Source organism: Plodia interpunctella, chromosome 24 (assembly GCF_027563975.2).
Source record: "Plodia interpunctella isolate USDA-ARS_2022_Savannah chromosome 24, ilPloInte3.2, whole genome shotgun sequence".
NCBI classification, from domain to species: domain Eukaryota; kingdom Metazoa; phylum Arthropoda; class Insecta; order Lepidoptera; family Pyralidae; genus Plodia; species Plodia interpunctella.
This window is the reverse complement of record NC_071317.1, coordinates 6108320-6124951: the sequence shown is the minus strand read 5'-3', so window position 1 is coordinate 6124951 and position 16632 is coordinate 6108320. Positions and strand designations below refer to the sequence as shown.

General features: G+C 34.2%; 1 protein-coding gene across 7 annotated transcripts in view; it reads right to left on the bottom strand.

The window, feature by feature from the left end:
- The window catches only part of LOC128680377 (octopamine receptor beta-2R), a 108525-nt gene extending 94141 nt beyond the window's left edge, over positions 1-14384 (bottom strand). For 6 of the 7 annotated variants that reach the window (XM_053763477.2, XM_053763474.2, XM_053763475.2 and 3 more), the window contains exon 1: positions 14138-14384. The gene's annotated coding sequence lies outside the window, so the exon portion shown is untranslated. Of the gene's footprint in view, positions 1-13497; positions 13573-14137 lie in introns of all 7 variants that reach the window. The other variant, XM_064436801.1, reaches the window with a different exon arrangement.
- Positions 14385-16632: the final 2248 nt, after the last annotated feature.

Here is a 16632-nt window from a genome sequence, read left to right as displayed (position 1 = left end):
TGTTTCTAATATTATATACTTAAATCAGTCATTCAATAAATGGCCTTGCTATGAATATCAAATTTTGGTTTCTATCTCAATGAAACTTTAGATGAATTTATTGTAATATAATATTCAAAACGAAGTTTATCTTTTCTAGCAATCAATATTGTTTACTTCTTATTGGGGTTTCATTTTCATATGATACATATCTTCACAAGGTTATCATAAGAGGTGATTAAGAGGCACATAGCATAGATTCTGTTTTTTTTTAAAGATTTTAATTTAGAATTTTGTTGAAATTAAACCAATTATTAAATAAAACCTATATTTTCTAAAGTCAAACATTGTTTCCACGAAGCAAATTTTCTTAAAGTCTATTTGGTTTTTGCTGTAAAATCGACACGCTGTTATCAACAGCCGAATTTTCGAAGTGTGGCCGGTACTGGAGCAGCCACTTTCGCGGACGCGCAACGAGGCACAAAAGAAGTTTTATTGTTACGACTGCTATAACAGCCGTGCGTCCGCGAAAGTTTTCAAAGGGAATTGCGAGTCACGGAGATGACAATGCTCCGTGGGATGTGTGGTGTCACACGGCTCGACTGCGTGCGGAATTCGCGCAACCGCGGCAGTCTTCATGTCCGTGACATAACAGTCAAACTCCAGGAGTGCCGCCTGCGCTGGTACGGCCACGTCTTGCGTAGACCGGCAAATTACGAAACAAATGTCTGCCTACGCCGCGCCCTGGCAGAAGAGGCAAACCCAAGAAATGTTGGCTTGATGTCTTCAAGGATGAGATGTGTGTCAATGGTCTGACAATCAGGGATGCCGATGACCGAGCGACGTGGAGACGAAAAAGTAGCATAGCAGACCCTGGACTCCGACGCTCAACGGCTGAGGAAGTAGCTGGGTACACGCTCACATGAGACAGAGACTAACAGCCGCATTTTCAAAATGGCTACACAGTAAATGTACGACTTTAAAGATTATGCCACCATTATTAACACAATTATCCCTAATTTCGATTCACACATTAAATTGTACAGTGAACTCGATACTTCGATACTCCATCTTATGGGGTGGTGATAAAGGCGAATTTGGTACGAGTTTTTAAATTCACTGTGCAGTTAACTGTACGAAAACGTTTAATTAAAACAATTCAAATCTGAATCCCTTTTTGGAGCATAATGTCTACAGATGAAAATAAACTTTATAGCGTACTTATTAGAACTTAAATTGCAATAGATTGTATAATGATAAGGAAATTATAATACTTGGTAGGTACTTTATTTCAAGTATTCACTTGGAATAGAATGCTTTTAAAAGCAAAATCCAGTTGACAAAATATTTTTTTCAGCTGATGAATCCATCCATACTAATTAGAAAAGAAATGTGTTGGTTTGTCATTAATTATCGCCAGAAAGGAATTATTACTATATATAGAACTAGGAAAGTTCAAAACCCGGTATCGTGTGTGGAAAAAAACCTAATATTTTTATTAAAAACCTAACTGGTTACGCACGAAGATGAATAATTCCTCTATCGAAATTGGTTACGAACCGTTAGTTACCTACGCGGCCGAAGGGATATTGGAGATATGAGGTAATAAAGAATATTACATAAATACATACAAGATACGCATGAAAAACGACTCATTTCTATTGTAGTCGGGTAAAAAGCTTATTGTGTGGAAATAGAATACTGAAGTGTGTCGTAGGTTACTTTTTACCGCGGGTGGAAACGCCGGCAGCAGCCAGTTATAATAAACATGTGTTGTGTTGTTATCTTAAAAGCTGAGTCAAAAATAGATTTTATTCCTGAAGTGACAATCTTTCCCAAACAAACATTTAAGAATATATTTTAATAAAACACTTTTAATTAAAAAAAATCGATTATTCAGATACATAGGGCCCAAATACTTGTTTTCGAAAAGCAACAAACTACTAGGATTTTGGAACGACCATTGCTGAGAAGATATGCCGAAAGAAACTCATTTAAAGAGTGTTGGTATTTATCACGTCCGAAGGGCTGAACTTACACATGATCAAAAATTATAAAAAACATATTATGATTGGCTATAGAGTGCAAATAAATTAATCCTACTAATGTTATAAATTCGAAAATTTTTGAGGATGTATGTGTGTATGTTTGTTGCTCTCACACAAAATAGCACAGATTGTTATGAAATTTGGTACACTGGTAGAATATAACCTAGAATAACACTTATGACACATTTTATCCCGAAATTCCTACGGGAGCGAAGCCCCGGGGCGCAGCTAGTACAGATATAAAACTCGATACAACATAGTATTTTATTTGAACCATTATTTCGAGTGACATAAACAAGGAAAGTCTGTCTCAATGGCGACATCTGAACAAATATTATTTATTAGTACAGTCGACAGCATATTATTCTGTGTTATAGCGAATTCGCTTCTATCACCTCGACATATGGGTGCTTACAAGGCAAGCAGTTGATTGTATGTCTGATACAGTGTCAGTCTTTCAGTATTAGTAGTAGATATTTGTTATTTATCAAATAATAATTTGAAAAAAAAAATAGGAATAGTTTCTAATACACTAAATGTTGGTAGGGCATTCAATTATGTTTTGTAGCGATGGCGGTGTAACGGTTAAGACGCCCACCTGTGTGTATTATATGAATATTAATGCGGTATACAGATGAAAACAAAAAAAAAAAACGAATGTAACCATTTATAGATTAACCCGAATAATCCACTGTCACAGCCTGCCTGCATTCAACGGCTATATTCGACTGTACATACAAATACAAAGCGATAAAGGATCGATATACAAACTCATTGTATAGACCGCAGCCTCCATACATATACAAACTCTATAAACACAAAATGGGGCATCAATTCAGATCACAGAATGCAGAGATACGACAAACAACAGCTGTTGTGAATAGCAAAATAATTTAAATAGCACTAGCATAGTTTTCCAACTATTTTTGTGCTATTTTATGTCATGGGATCGAAATATAAATATAGAATGTGCCAGCTGCTTCTCCCGCGCAGATTGTATAAGATAATGAAGGAAAAGGGCTATTTACTTGAAACAATTTTCGTGGGCGATGAACAAATAACCTGTCACTATTTAATCTAAATTTTACCAATAAGCCACACAATATTTGAGTTTTGCAACTCTTAACTCAGTCTACCCCGTAAGGGTTAACGACGTGATACTTTATAAGTCTGTATAAATAGGACGAATCTTATTAAACTCTTAAGTTATTATTATATTATTCGCTATAAACTAGGACCGCGGTCCCAGTCGCCGGATCTATTTATTAGAATATTATTCCTCCGGCTACTGGGACAGCTCATAAGTTGATAACAAAAACTATGGTTTCTCCACAAGACTATACCGTATCTTTATTTAAATTGATTTGTAATACATTTCTTTATTTCTGTCATCCATGACACTTGCAGATCAATAACTTCTTCAGTTGCAACTTTGTATTCTACAGTTAAATGCAATTCCCACAATACTCAATGTAGATTAGTATATGAATAATAGAAACAAGTGCATTTAGGGCTCCGCACGTCAAAAGAAGAAACGGAACTTAACGGATTTTTTTGAAATTTGTTACTTTTGCTACACTGGTATCTCCTCATATTTTTATTTATTTCTTATAAAAAAATAAAATTAAAAACATTTTAACCGAGTATGCCACATCAGGTCTTCTTCTTCATAGTCGTATTCCTCATGGCTGAGGGTCGTGGCCATTACTTGGAATTAAACATACATAACAAATTTCTTGGCATTAGTAATGAAGTGGTTTGCCATTGCCTTCTCCATTTCACACACAAGTTAATAATAAACCAATGTGCAGATTTCCTCACGATGTTTTCCTTCACCGGAAGCAAGTGGTGGTCGATGAAAACTATTATACATGAGTCAGATTGATACACAAACTCATGTGGCATGAGTAGGATTCGAACCTGGGCCTTTTGATCCATAGGCGTCTTAACCACCACCGCTTCCACACTAGGTACCTACATAAAGAATTTTAGTAACATAGTTTTCTATAATACAACGTGGACGAATAGGAATTTAGTGGCCACCATTTTCGATTTAGTCGATTGTGACTAACCTTATGCAATGGAAAACTGTAATACTCGTCTTAAACACTTATATTAATAACTGTTATAGCAGTCGATTATTCGGGAAAGTTAGTTAATTGAATTAATAATAAATAAATAAATATAAATATATTAAGACAAATCACACAGATTAAGTTCCAAAGTAAGTTCGATACTTGTGTTATAGGATACTAACTCAACGATACTATATTTTATAACAAATAGGTAAACAGGTAAAGATCCAAGACCCGGGCCAATAAGAAAAAGATCATTTCCCATCATGACCCGACCGGGGATCAAACCCGGGACCTCTCGGTTCGGTGGCAAGAACCTTACCACTGCGCCACCGAGGTCGTCAAGAATTTATATTTATATTAAATGCCATAGCTAGATTGTATTGTTTAAGTAACTGTGTATTGATTTCACGCCTTATTTACCAAATGAAATATATAAAAAATATGAATAGATATAACTATCTAGGTATCTAGATACTAACGTATCTATTATTCCAGAAAATTGTGCCATTGGATAATAGTTTTATGGAATGGATTTTTTGTTCATTGCTGGTTTCTGTTTGCGATGAAATAAGCTCACATTACACAATACACGTTCGCGTCAGCGTCTTCGTTTGCCGATAGTATAATATGTAGCCGGTATTAAATACAATTCTAAACGAAACGATAACGTAAACAGAGTTGCAACATTGAAAGGGACTGTAAAATCCCGTTCCGTGATGACTTCCATTGACTAGAATCGATTGAAGCAACTTTGTCTTTGATTGTCAGTCGTAAAATCGAAAAAAAGTGGCAAACGTGACTAATAGTATCGCAAGTAGCTAATCTTTTGTTGAAAAAAACAGCTTGAAAATTAGATCATCTTTGTAAACGTGTTGTTATTCATAAAGAAGACAAAGCATACTGTCTTTAAGCTAAAGTATTTTTTGTCACTGTCGCACTTTACGAAACTTAGCGTTGACAGAACGAGACAAAAATCACTCTAGCTTAAAGTGTGGTTCCAGGTTCGAATCCTACTGCCACATGAGGAAACCTGCACACTGGTTGACAGTTTAAGTTCACTAGTGAACTTTGACCATATTTAATGGGGTTGCCCTTTGATTCGTTTCAAAAGTGAATAAAACCTACTCGGTCATTTAGGTTATTTCGACGACCTCGGTGGCGCAGTGGTAAAGTTCTTGCCTCTGAACCGAGAGGTCCCGGGTTCGATCCCCGGTCGGGTCATGATGTAAAATGATCTTTTTCTGATTGGCCTGGGTCTTGGATGTTTATCTATACATGTATTTGTTATAAAATATAGTGTCGTTGAGTTAGTATCCCATAACACAAGTCTAGAACTTACTTCGGGGCTAGCATAATCTGTGTGATTTGTCCTAATATATTTATTATTTATTAATTTATTTATGAGCAGGTAAATAGATAAAATAAATATATCCAGGTAAATACCGTGGTATATATACTGTGATGTGGGGAAAAACGAGTCAAGTCTCTATCTCTATCTTACTTCTTTCGTCTATATTTGTGCCAAATTTCATCAAATCGGCCCAATAGTTTTTAAGTTTATGCATTACGAACAAAAAAAAGTTTATCTTTTTAATATTAGTATAGAAGTATGGATAAATATCTCGACTTGTAGCGTGTGGTTCCGCCTTAATAAATTAGCCTACTAACAGATAAAAAGCGGATAATAATATGCATTAAATAGCATTCCTATGGAGGATTAACGTCCGACAACCAGCCGGTTATAATTCACAGCAAAATTTTCAGAATTTCTAGGATTTTTTTTCCTTAAACTCTTGGCTTCGTAGTGTTAGCGTCAACTGAAACTGGCACAGCAGGTTTTTTTTTTAATTTTTTAGGCGGATAATAGGACAATTGGCGATTCCTCTGTCTGATCTGAGCGTTCTGCCTGTTTCATCCTCAGCCGTTAAGCGTCGGAGCCCAGGATCCGCTTTCGTACATTTTCGTCTCCGCTTCGCACGATCGTCGGCATCCCAAGATGTCATTTCTTAATCAACATAAAAACGTCGCGGAATAAGGGATGATAAATAAAACCATCAAAACTTTATGGATCTATTATTTTCAACGAAGCCTTTAAATAATGTCAATGTGTCAGCAGGCAGGATGCCTTATAAAAATAAGAATTTCATTTCTCCGAAACTAGATAAACCCAAACAACCCGACGAACGTGATTGGAATGGAAAATCCTCTGAAAAACAGGCAAGCCTAGTGATGGGACGTTGGATAAAACCGGGAAGTGAAGTGTATCAAGTTATAATGGTAAAAATATTAACCCGTTTTGTGTCTCAATCCCTCGTGCCGTACTTAATAACTACAGTATTTAGAAATAATGCTTGTATTATTCTGATATAGTTACAATTTATGCACAGCATAAATATAGCACATATTTTAATTTTTTTATTACTACCAAAATATAATAATTTTATTTATAAGTAAATATCCCATAAATCTATCCCTACTAGGTACAACTACGACTACGTTACAAATATAAAAGTGTGTTCGTTCGTTTCTTTTTCCCGCCGAAATAGAGCAATGGATTGAGAAGATTTTAAATCTTGAGATAGTTCAAAAGCCGAATAGTAACATAGGTAGCAATTTACCGCGGGCGAAGCATGCAGCAGACAACCAGACAACCAATCTTCACTATATACTCATTAGAATTTATCACTACAAATTCAAATCATAAGATTTCTTTTTTTACTTGGTATAAATCTATTGATTAAGATTAACCGTGTAAATTATGAGGTTCAGGTTTTTACAGGGTAAAACCCATCTCTAGTCCAGACGGAATCCATTACGAAAAATCGCTTTGAAGCAAAATTTAATAGCTTACTGTGTACACGCACGCAGACAGGATGGTAATATATTTTTATACACGGGTTTTAACATATTGTAACACTTTAATGTTAAATACAGACGTTTTATTCCCTTACGGGGTAGACAGAGCCAAGAGCTGCGAAACTCGAAGTCCATATTGAGCTTTACGGTGGGCTCTGTGTAAAGTATCCTATGTGTTAATCTAAGGTATCGGATATTTAAATACGAAATTTCATAAAACTTGGCCCAGCCGTCGTGAAAAAGAAACAAACATAGACACAAACTTTCGCCTTTATAATAGAAATTATTATATATTATATAAAATACAGAAATAATTATCAATAACTAAATCTATTTACAACACAAGTCTGTTTTCAGAAGTAAAAATGTCGCAAAAAATACTTGCAATATTGAAGAGACCAATTTAAATCTGCCATTTGTCCCTTCCGTACAATTCAATCCCTCCCTTTTAGGGTTCTGCACATCAGAAAGGAAATCTGTATTTCAGACATACAACGAAACAGTACCAAAAATTCGGTCGGATTTATCGACAAAATAACAAAACAAATAAAGCTTGATCGCTATTTTACTTAATTCAACAGATCATTATTACGTTTTTTTAAATACTCAAATTTATTTAAAACTAGCTGCGCCCCAAGGCTTCGCTCCCGTTAGAATGTCGGGACAAACAGTACCCTATGTGTTATTCCAGGTTATATCCAACCCGTGTTCAAATTTCATAACAATCCGACCAGTAGATTTTGTGTGAAAGACTAACAAACATGCACACATATAAATGTGTGTATGCGAGGATTTTCTCACAAACTTTCACATTTAGAATATTACCTACAGTAAGATGTGTATGATATTCAATATTTTGTAATCAAAACACGATTATTGAAATATTCTTTGCATCTTTCTACTGGAGTTCCATCCATTGTTTTCTCTCCATAGCTAATTCCTTCACTTCTTTAATATTGAATTTTAATTTTGACGCGATAAGCGCTCGAAAAAATCTAATTTCTAAGCACTAAAAAATCTTTGACTCTGTATGTTATGTTATATCTGTCTGTGTCTTATCATGCATAGTTTAACAAATGATTCATTTTTAACATTTTTCTTTTTTACACATAGTACGTTTTTTTACCGTAAACATTTTAACAGAACCCACCACAGGCACAAAGCCTCTCACACTTACTTATACCTAGATGAATATACACAAAATGTTTGCATAACCCTAATTATACGCTTCTGTAAACGTGATTAGGATTTTTAACTTTGGGTTCCAACATACCAAATTTAGGACGGACAAAAAAGGGACACTTCTTCGGGTGATCATACCTGGCTACACTTTGAAATGTCTAATATTTTGAAAACTAGCTTCGCCCCGGGGCTTCGCTTCCTGGAATAATACTTATCCCGAAATTCGTGGGAATAAAAAGTGTTATTCTGCCCGTGTACCAAATTTCATATTTATAAATATATATATTAGTAGGATTTAAGTAAGTACCTATAAAACAAGTAAAATATTAGCAGCTTTGAGTTAATCAGATCCAGGCTAGATTTTATCTTTCATCTTTCAAAATCCTCAGAAACATCTTATACAAATGATATTTTCGTATTCCAAGAAAATTAAATCATGTTTTCATTAAAGATTTAAAATATCGTCAAACAAATCTTGATTACCAAGAAATTATATTACTATTTATATAATGAGTAACTTTCGCAATAACATGTCACAAACATACATATTTAATAATGTAGTGTTACGCCATCGAAGGGCAATGTCATGTATATAATGTATTTTGTCATACATATTAACTTTAATTCGATTATTCACACACATGTTCAAAAATTTGTTGATACAATCAATATTTCTAGCTGAGCTGTAGCCTTTTTGTTACATGGCATAATTAGTTTTTATGTGTTTTTCTCTTTCGTATTTATTGTATACTAGCGACCCGCCCCGGCTTCGCACATGTGCAATATTATGAATATTACATAACCTTCCTCTGGAATTACTCTATCTATAAAAAAACCCACAACAAAATCCGTCGCGTAGTTTTGAAGATCTAAGCATACAATAGTTTTATACTATTTAGTGATTAATGTTTAGATTATATAGAAATAAATATTTTTTAATTTATCTATCTCTATTTAACGTCAAATTAGTGCTAATTGATGACAAATTAGTATATTCATCATCTGTTCTATATATAGACTGTCTGAAACTCTATCAGTAAGAGATGAATCAGGCCCTTAAATATTTTATATTCTTAATACCTGGCAGCTGAAAATTTATGCGTGATATTATTTCATTGCACTTGTATTATAAAATGTCCGTCAAGTTTATTTAAAACATCAACACTCACTGTGTTTACAAAAACAATAAAACGAGGTATATTTTAACCCAAAAGTTTCACACGAACACTATGTATAATAGCAGCATTTTATGCAAATCTATTTGATTTTTCACGCATGACATTGATTTGGAATACAGCTGCCTTGTCGTTAAAAAATTGACTATTGTTAAGCAATGTTTTTTTTACACATCTCTCTTCTTCCTACATGACATTTAAACGTTCCCGCTTCCGTGTCACAATTTGACATTGAGTGCGTGGAAAACAAAATGGCGCGTTGCCAAAATGGCGTCCAATTCAAGGGTTTATTGTACTTTGACATTGCTCTCAAGCACGTTTATTAAAATTAAAACCAGACGTTGGATTTTTGTTTATTTTGTCTTGTCTATTAGATGCGAAGAGTTGGTTTAATGATAACAATTAGTAATGATTTGTGTGAGCAGATTTTTTACTTACAGTGAACTGCACTTCAAGTTACATTGATCTCTTTGTGGTGGTAATAACGGAAAATTCAATGACGAATTCATTGCAAATTCGCTTAGGTTTATTACGGTGTTGACTGTACTTGAAAAATGGTGCTATTTCTATAATTTTCTTTAGAGTGCCTTTTAAATATATTTACTCGGAAAATTTGCAATGTATTATTAGAAAATGTATTTAATATGTTTTTATCAACCCATCGACTTCAAAAAAATAAAATATTTGAATTTCTCATAGAAAATCTTTCATCTCTGCATGTTCCTGGTTGCTTTCGCGAAGCCCGGGTTCAGGGTTAAAAATTTTAAAGATTCCGCTGTTATTTTACAACCGACCGACCTGTGCCTGACCTCAACTTTCCTTGGGAATGCTATTTTTGCCTATCAGCTTTCTAGGCTTTGTGTCCCTTACTCGTCTCATATGACATCCATGGGAAGATATGGAGTGCTTCTATTCTAGGGTGGAATCACATACCACCGCGAGTTGAATAAAAATATGTCAACAATATAATTAACGACAATTTCTTTTTACATGGAATTAGTAGGTACTGCGACTTATTAAATCCATGGTTTTTTATCACACGAAAAACAAATCACAGAAAGCAAAAAGGTAGGTTAAACCTAATCTTATTAATAAATTGTTTGGATTACCCAAATTTTATGTTATGTACCTGAATATAACCATACATATAAACACTTTGTGGTGACATTAAGTGTCTCTAAATTGTAAAATTACGAGGATGAAAGGGCTCACAATTAATTTGGTTCAGGTATTTTACAAAAAAGATGAAAAGAATGTCATTTCAGATGCCTTTAGGTGATTTGAATAAAATCGGATACTAGTGGTAGCAATAACACATATGATGATGGCTACATAGTATAAAAACAAGTTGCTTGCCGCTGTTTATCTGGCCCTATGTACCTATGCTTAGAACTTTAAAATTAAGTTATCTTTTTTTAAAATATATAATGTGATTCATAAGAAAGGTTTTAAGTGTATAATTTATTATGGTTTTAACCGAGCGAAACCGGACGAGTCACTTTAGTCCTAACTAGTATTATAAATACGTACGTTTATTTATTCATTTGTTTGTTTGTTACTTCTTAAAGCTCTTAACTACTCAATCAATTTTCTTGAAAATGTTCATACATGTAGTTTGAAGTATGGAGATAAATTAAAATAAATAAATAAATAGGAGAAGGACATAGGATACCTTTCAACCCGGAAAATTAACGCGGGCGAAGCCGCGGGTAAAAGCTATTGTCTTTATACAAAAAACTAGCGAGCCGAGCGGCAAACGGCACGGAGAATGAGAATTTTGGTAATACAATAAAGTCATTCAGCATTTATGATCTACCGACGTCAAGTTTGCGAATTATTCCAAATCAGGGGAAATTATTTGATAATGAAATATATCCCTATATATGTGTAAACTTGGAACGTTTCAAACAGGAATTAGGTAGTTGGTGGGTTCAGTATTTGTCCTATGACGTCACATTTTAGAAGAAAGTTGCCTGATATTGAATTTGATGGAAGCAAACACCTTATATCCTCCTCTGTTGATATAAATGATAAAAATTTATAGCTAATTGTGCAATCGCATTAATTTACTCTTAATGAGCGTATCTAGATACGTTTTTTGGGGAGGGCTAAGTTTTTTAGGGATATTTTCGAGTGTATCAGATTTATTCAAGTCGCCAGACGTGTGGCATGACTTTTATGACAATCTACCGACATCTAGTGGCAAGTAATGGAAATATACACTTTTACATATACATTTTTAGGAGTTATATTTAAGAACGACTTTTCGAAGAAACAAATTGTTTGTTGTTTTCAAATTCTGAAACATAAAAAGACGTGGAAAGTCATAAATCCGACTAAAGTTTAGCTTATTTGTTCGTATTCTTAGCGATTTGGTAAACAAGAATGTCTTGACGCTGTTGGGTCAAGTGTGAACTTTTACCAATTTTATATGTGATTATGTTAAATATTATTTACTTTACTGTACACCTAAATTACATGTTTTACCGAATATGGGAATGCAAAAATAAATAAATCGTGCATGCTCTCTCTTCATGCTCTCTCTTCATAGTCGTATTACCCCATGGCTGAGGGTCGTGGTCATTACGTGCAATGAAACACAACACGACGACTTTCTTGGCACGACTAATAATGAAACACAACACGACGACTTTCTTGGCACGACTAATGGAGTGGTTTGCCATTGCCTTCTCCATTTCACACACAAGTTAACAATCAACCAGTGTGCAGGTTTCCTCGCGATGTTTTCTTTCCTCCGGAACCAGATCAAATCTCTATCTCTCTCTAGTCCGATTCGAACTTAGAACCTTTCGATCTACAGGCGGGCGTCCTAACCATTACACCACCTACAGCTTCAAAGACGAGCATGCAACTGTTACAAAACAATTTAAAAAAATTACACTATCTCACGAAATTATATAAAATAACGTTTTTATCTAAATGTGTCTAAAATCTAAATAATACTGTCAAATTTATGCTTTTGTGATATTTAATATTGATTGGGAATTTTGTCATAATTTTTCGAAGCCATACCTACATTTATTTATTATTAAACAAAGCAGTATTTTGAATTGCTGAATCATATTAATAAAGACATACCTACTGGCAGTATCAGTGAATGACGCCATCTTGACTTATTATCTTTTTGTTTTATTTCCTCAATTTTGAGAATCATGTACTGGTTGAGATTGTTAATAAAATTGTTTGTCTTTGTCCTCATTTAGTCTATAGATGATAAAACAACAAATTGAGTGCATTGGCGTCAATTAATAATACTCGCGATGATTTCAGAACATGTATCAAAGTTATAGAAGCATTTTGATTCGTATTCCATACGACCGTATCACAAGCGTCTGTTTACTACAGAGATAAAATATGAAAAAAAAAATCTAATAATATTTCCATGACAATTTTTTTAAATAATCGTACCAATTATCTATAAGGTATAAACTATCTCAATGGTTGGAGGCTTCGGTTCGGAACAACAATATGGTGTTGGGTTCGATCCCCGGTCGGGTCATGATGGAAAATGATCTCTTTCTGATTGATCCGGGTCTTGGTGTTTATTTATATATGTATTTGTTATAAAATATAGTATCGTTGAGTCAGTATCCCATAACACAAGTCTCGAACGTACTTTGGGGCTAGCTCAATCTGTGTGATTTGTCCTAATATATTTAATATATTTATTTATATTTGATATATTTTGCAGGATGGTTCTGTAGTGTATTTGTACATACAATGTACAGAAGCTTAACTGTATAAATGTGTTAGTTCGAAAGTAATAATTCTCAAACTATCTATCTCTTTTTTGGGAAAATAATTCTGAATTCCTTCTTAGAAATATTCATTTCTGAATTCTTCTAAAAAATTAAATTTGAATTATTTTTAGAAATATTAAATTTTGAATTATTTTTAGTAATATTTCACTCTGCATTAATTTTTGGAATTTTTCTTGAAATCATGTGCGTCTATGGTTTTTTACCCGATTAAAGATCTTTTCGTAACATATACGTTGTTACGTAAACGAAACACAAATTCCGATTATGTAAAATCGTTAAAATTGAGTGAGGACAAAAATTATTACATTATCGTAATCAATGCACAGAATGCAATTTTCATCTTGAATCCATGAAAATTGGTGATCATAAACGCGTAGGAGTTATAAAATATACCTACCTAATATAGTCTCTATCGCCTCTGCATATTTCCAGTTGCGTTCGGGGTTGTGAAGCCGCGAAGCCCTGGCTCAGCCTAAAAAGAAACCTTGAAATTTTGTTTGACGCCAACCCTTCTTGGGAATGCAATTGTTGCCTACAGCTGCCTCGGCTGTGTATCCCTTAGTCGCCTTGTATGCCATCCACAGGAGGATATGGTGTGGTCCTATTTTAGGGCGGATCCTTAAACACTTGATTTGGATAAATATTAATTCATAATTAATAAAATAGATAAATCAACTTTTTATGCATTTTATTTTATTAAATTATAAAATTTTGATTAATTTCCATTGACAGTATTCAAAAATCATATATCTGTATTGTTTTTATCTAAAAGAACATTAAGGATGATATAAGGCCTGTTTTTAGAAATCAGTTTCGTCGCTTGTAAAGGAATTAATTTTGATTCTTTGATGAATAATTAAAAAATTCATTCGTAATACAATATGTATAATATTATCAAATACAAAACGGTTGAATACTCAAAAAAAGATTTCATAGTAATATAAAAACGCGAGATATTATGTTCCTATTATATACTTAGGAACCAAAGCATTTTTTTTTCATTTAAATACTTTTCAGTTACAAATACGAAAGCTTACCTTTTTCAATCCGATCAGTCCCAGAAAACCCAATGACAAATTCTATTCCACACACGACCACATCACTTTTCACACTTAAAAACTAACCTTCACTAAATTTTATAGCACACAAATATAGTTCCAATAATTTACTAAGTCACTGTGACAAAAATAGTACGGACATACGAAGAACAACTGATTTTTTTCACGGTACTATATTATAATGGGAGGTGGCGCGGTACGTGCGCGCGTCCCCGCGTTCATATTGCGACTGGCCTAGTGGCCGGAGTAAGTGAAAAAGGCGGGAAATTAAGAAGTACGCGATTTTTCTCCTTTCGACATACGGACGTGGCGTTTCGCATATCGTCGAATATTACACCTTTGCGAGATTGTTTTTTTTTTATTTTATTTGTGAATGATTTTCTAATGCAGCAAAAACTAAAGAATGAATCGTAGGCTCCATTCTTTGCAATTCTGCCTTCAATGAAAATTTGTGGACAATGATCAGTTGAGTGTATTATGCTTTTAACGGCTCCTCAGGAACACAGAACCATGTATGGATATATTCCATGATAATTTGAGACGATTTTTGTGTGCGTGTATAAATTATTTGTCATATAATAATAATAATGTATATTTTTGGCTCACTGCACGCCTTGGGCAACTGTTAGTGCAGTGAGTGACTTTATAAATGAATAAATAAACAGAGGATTGTCAGAAAATATTTCACCTGGCCAGCAATAAACGATAATTATCCGTCATTTGTACACTTTTATATGAACACTAAATAAATAAATATATTAGGACAAATCACACAGATTGTGCTAGCCCCAAAGTAAGTTCGAGACTTGTGTTATGGGACACTAGCTCAACGATACTATATTTTATAACAAATACATAATATAGATAAACATCCAAGACCCGGGCCAATCAGAAAAAGAACATTTTCCATCATGACCCGACCGGGGATCGAACCCGAGACCTCTCGGTTCAGTGGCAAGAACTTTACCACTGCGCCACCGAGGTTAATACTTATACGTGTTACCTATATTAGTGATTTTTGTATTCTGAATTTTAAATTTTCTTTCATTGTTAATCTACTACCTCCTTCTCGTCCTCATGTAGGTAAGTATTCCTAAATGAATTCTCATCAATGACGCTCCGAGCACCAAACTCCATAAAAGAAATCTTTAGATTTCGAAGATTTAGCGGACATCTACAGCATTCCCAAAGAGAGTAGAGCGTCCCTGGCGGCTGGTTGTGAAATCACAGCCGAACCATCAAATATTTAAGGTAATTGTTTATGCTGACTTCACGGCGTCACAGCCCCAAATGTAACCAGGAACACGCGAATATTAGAGAAAGAGAGAGAGAGAAAAGTCACAATCACGCCAAAACAAATCGCCGTGGATTTGTCAAAGCGCTAATCAACTAATGGAGTTTGTGCCGTGTGGCTTGGGTCAATAGACAGATGCGAGTGCTAAGGTGTACTTCCGAATTACACGTCAATGCGGTGCGTCAGATGAAACACGATCAAATTAATCTAAATATCAGATTCGCCAATTAGAGAGACTGTGAGTGTTAAGGTTCGCTTCCGATTTACGCGTCAATGCGGTTTCGTCAGATGAAACACGAACGAAATATCAGACGCGCTAATTAAGTAGTGTTTTTTTTTTAATGATTTTTTTAAATTTCACGTCATCGGGATCGATGCTTTGATACTTATTTGAAATTAATATTTTATTATCACATTAGTGACCCAACCCGGCTTCGTACGAGGTCTATAAAACTTTGAGAATAAATTTTCTAAATAACAGTGAAAACTGCATCGAAATCCATTGCGTGGTTTAGAAGAATAAAGCTTAGAAACAGACAGATGCGAAGGGCAATTTTGTTTTTTTCTATGTAGTGTTTCAAATTTTATAAGTTTTTATTTAACTTGAAATGTAACGAAGTATAAAGTTTAAAAATAAATCTTTCAACTCAAGTTTCTAGCATATATCTTCAACCGATTGAGCTGAATTTTTGTACACACGTTTACTTTGGATGACGGTCTATTATTAATTAAGCATGACCTGATGGTGCACCCAGAAACGTGTCCAGACGTGGGAACTCCTCAATGGTTTCCTGCACAGACATGATATTTTTGTCACACATGAAGTAAATGCAATAAGATCTGACAACAATAAAAGCTTGTGTCAAAAATGACATCTTACTTATTAAAGTAACAAGGTTATTTTAATTATTTGACACTCTAGAATGTTAGTTATACTTACGGCTCAGATTATATGTTACTACCTCTTGCCAGCGGCTTCGCCCGCGTGAATTTATCTGCATAAGCGGAACAGACGATTTTCATACAAACTTTCACCCCCTATTATAGTAATTTGTCAGGTTGATTTTTGAAAAAAAAAGTAGCTGGCTATTTAGCTGTGAAAGTGAAACAGACAGACAGACAGACAGACTTTCGCATATATAGTATTAGTATGGATTTAGTAGTAAACGTTTATTACTAT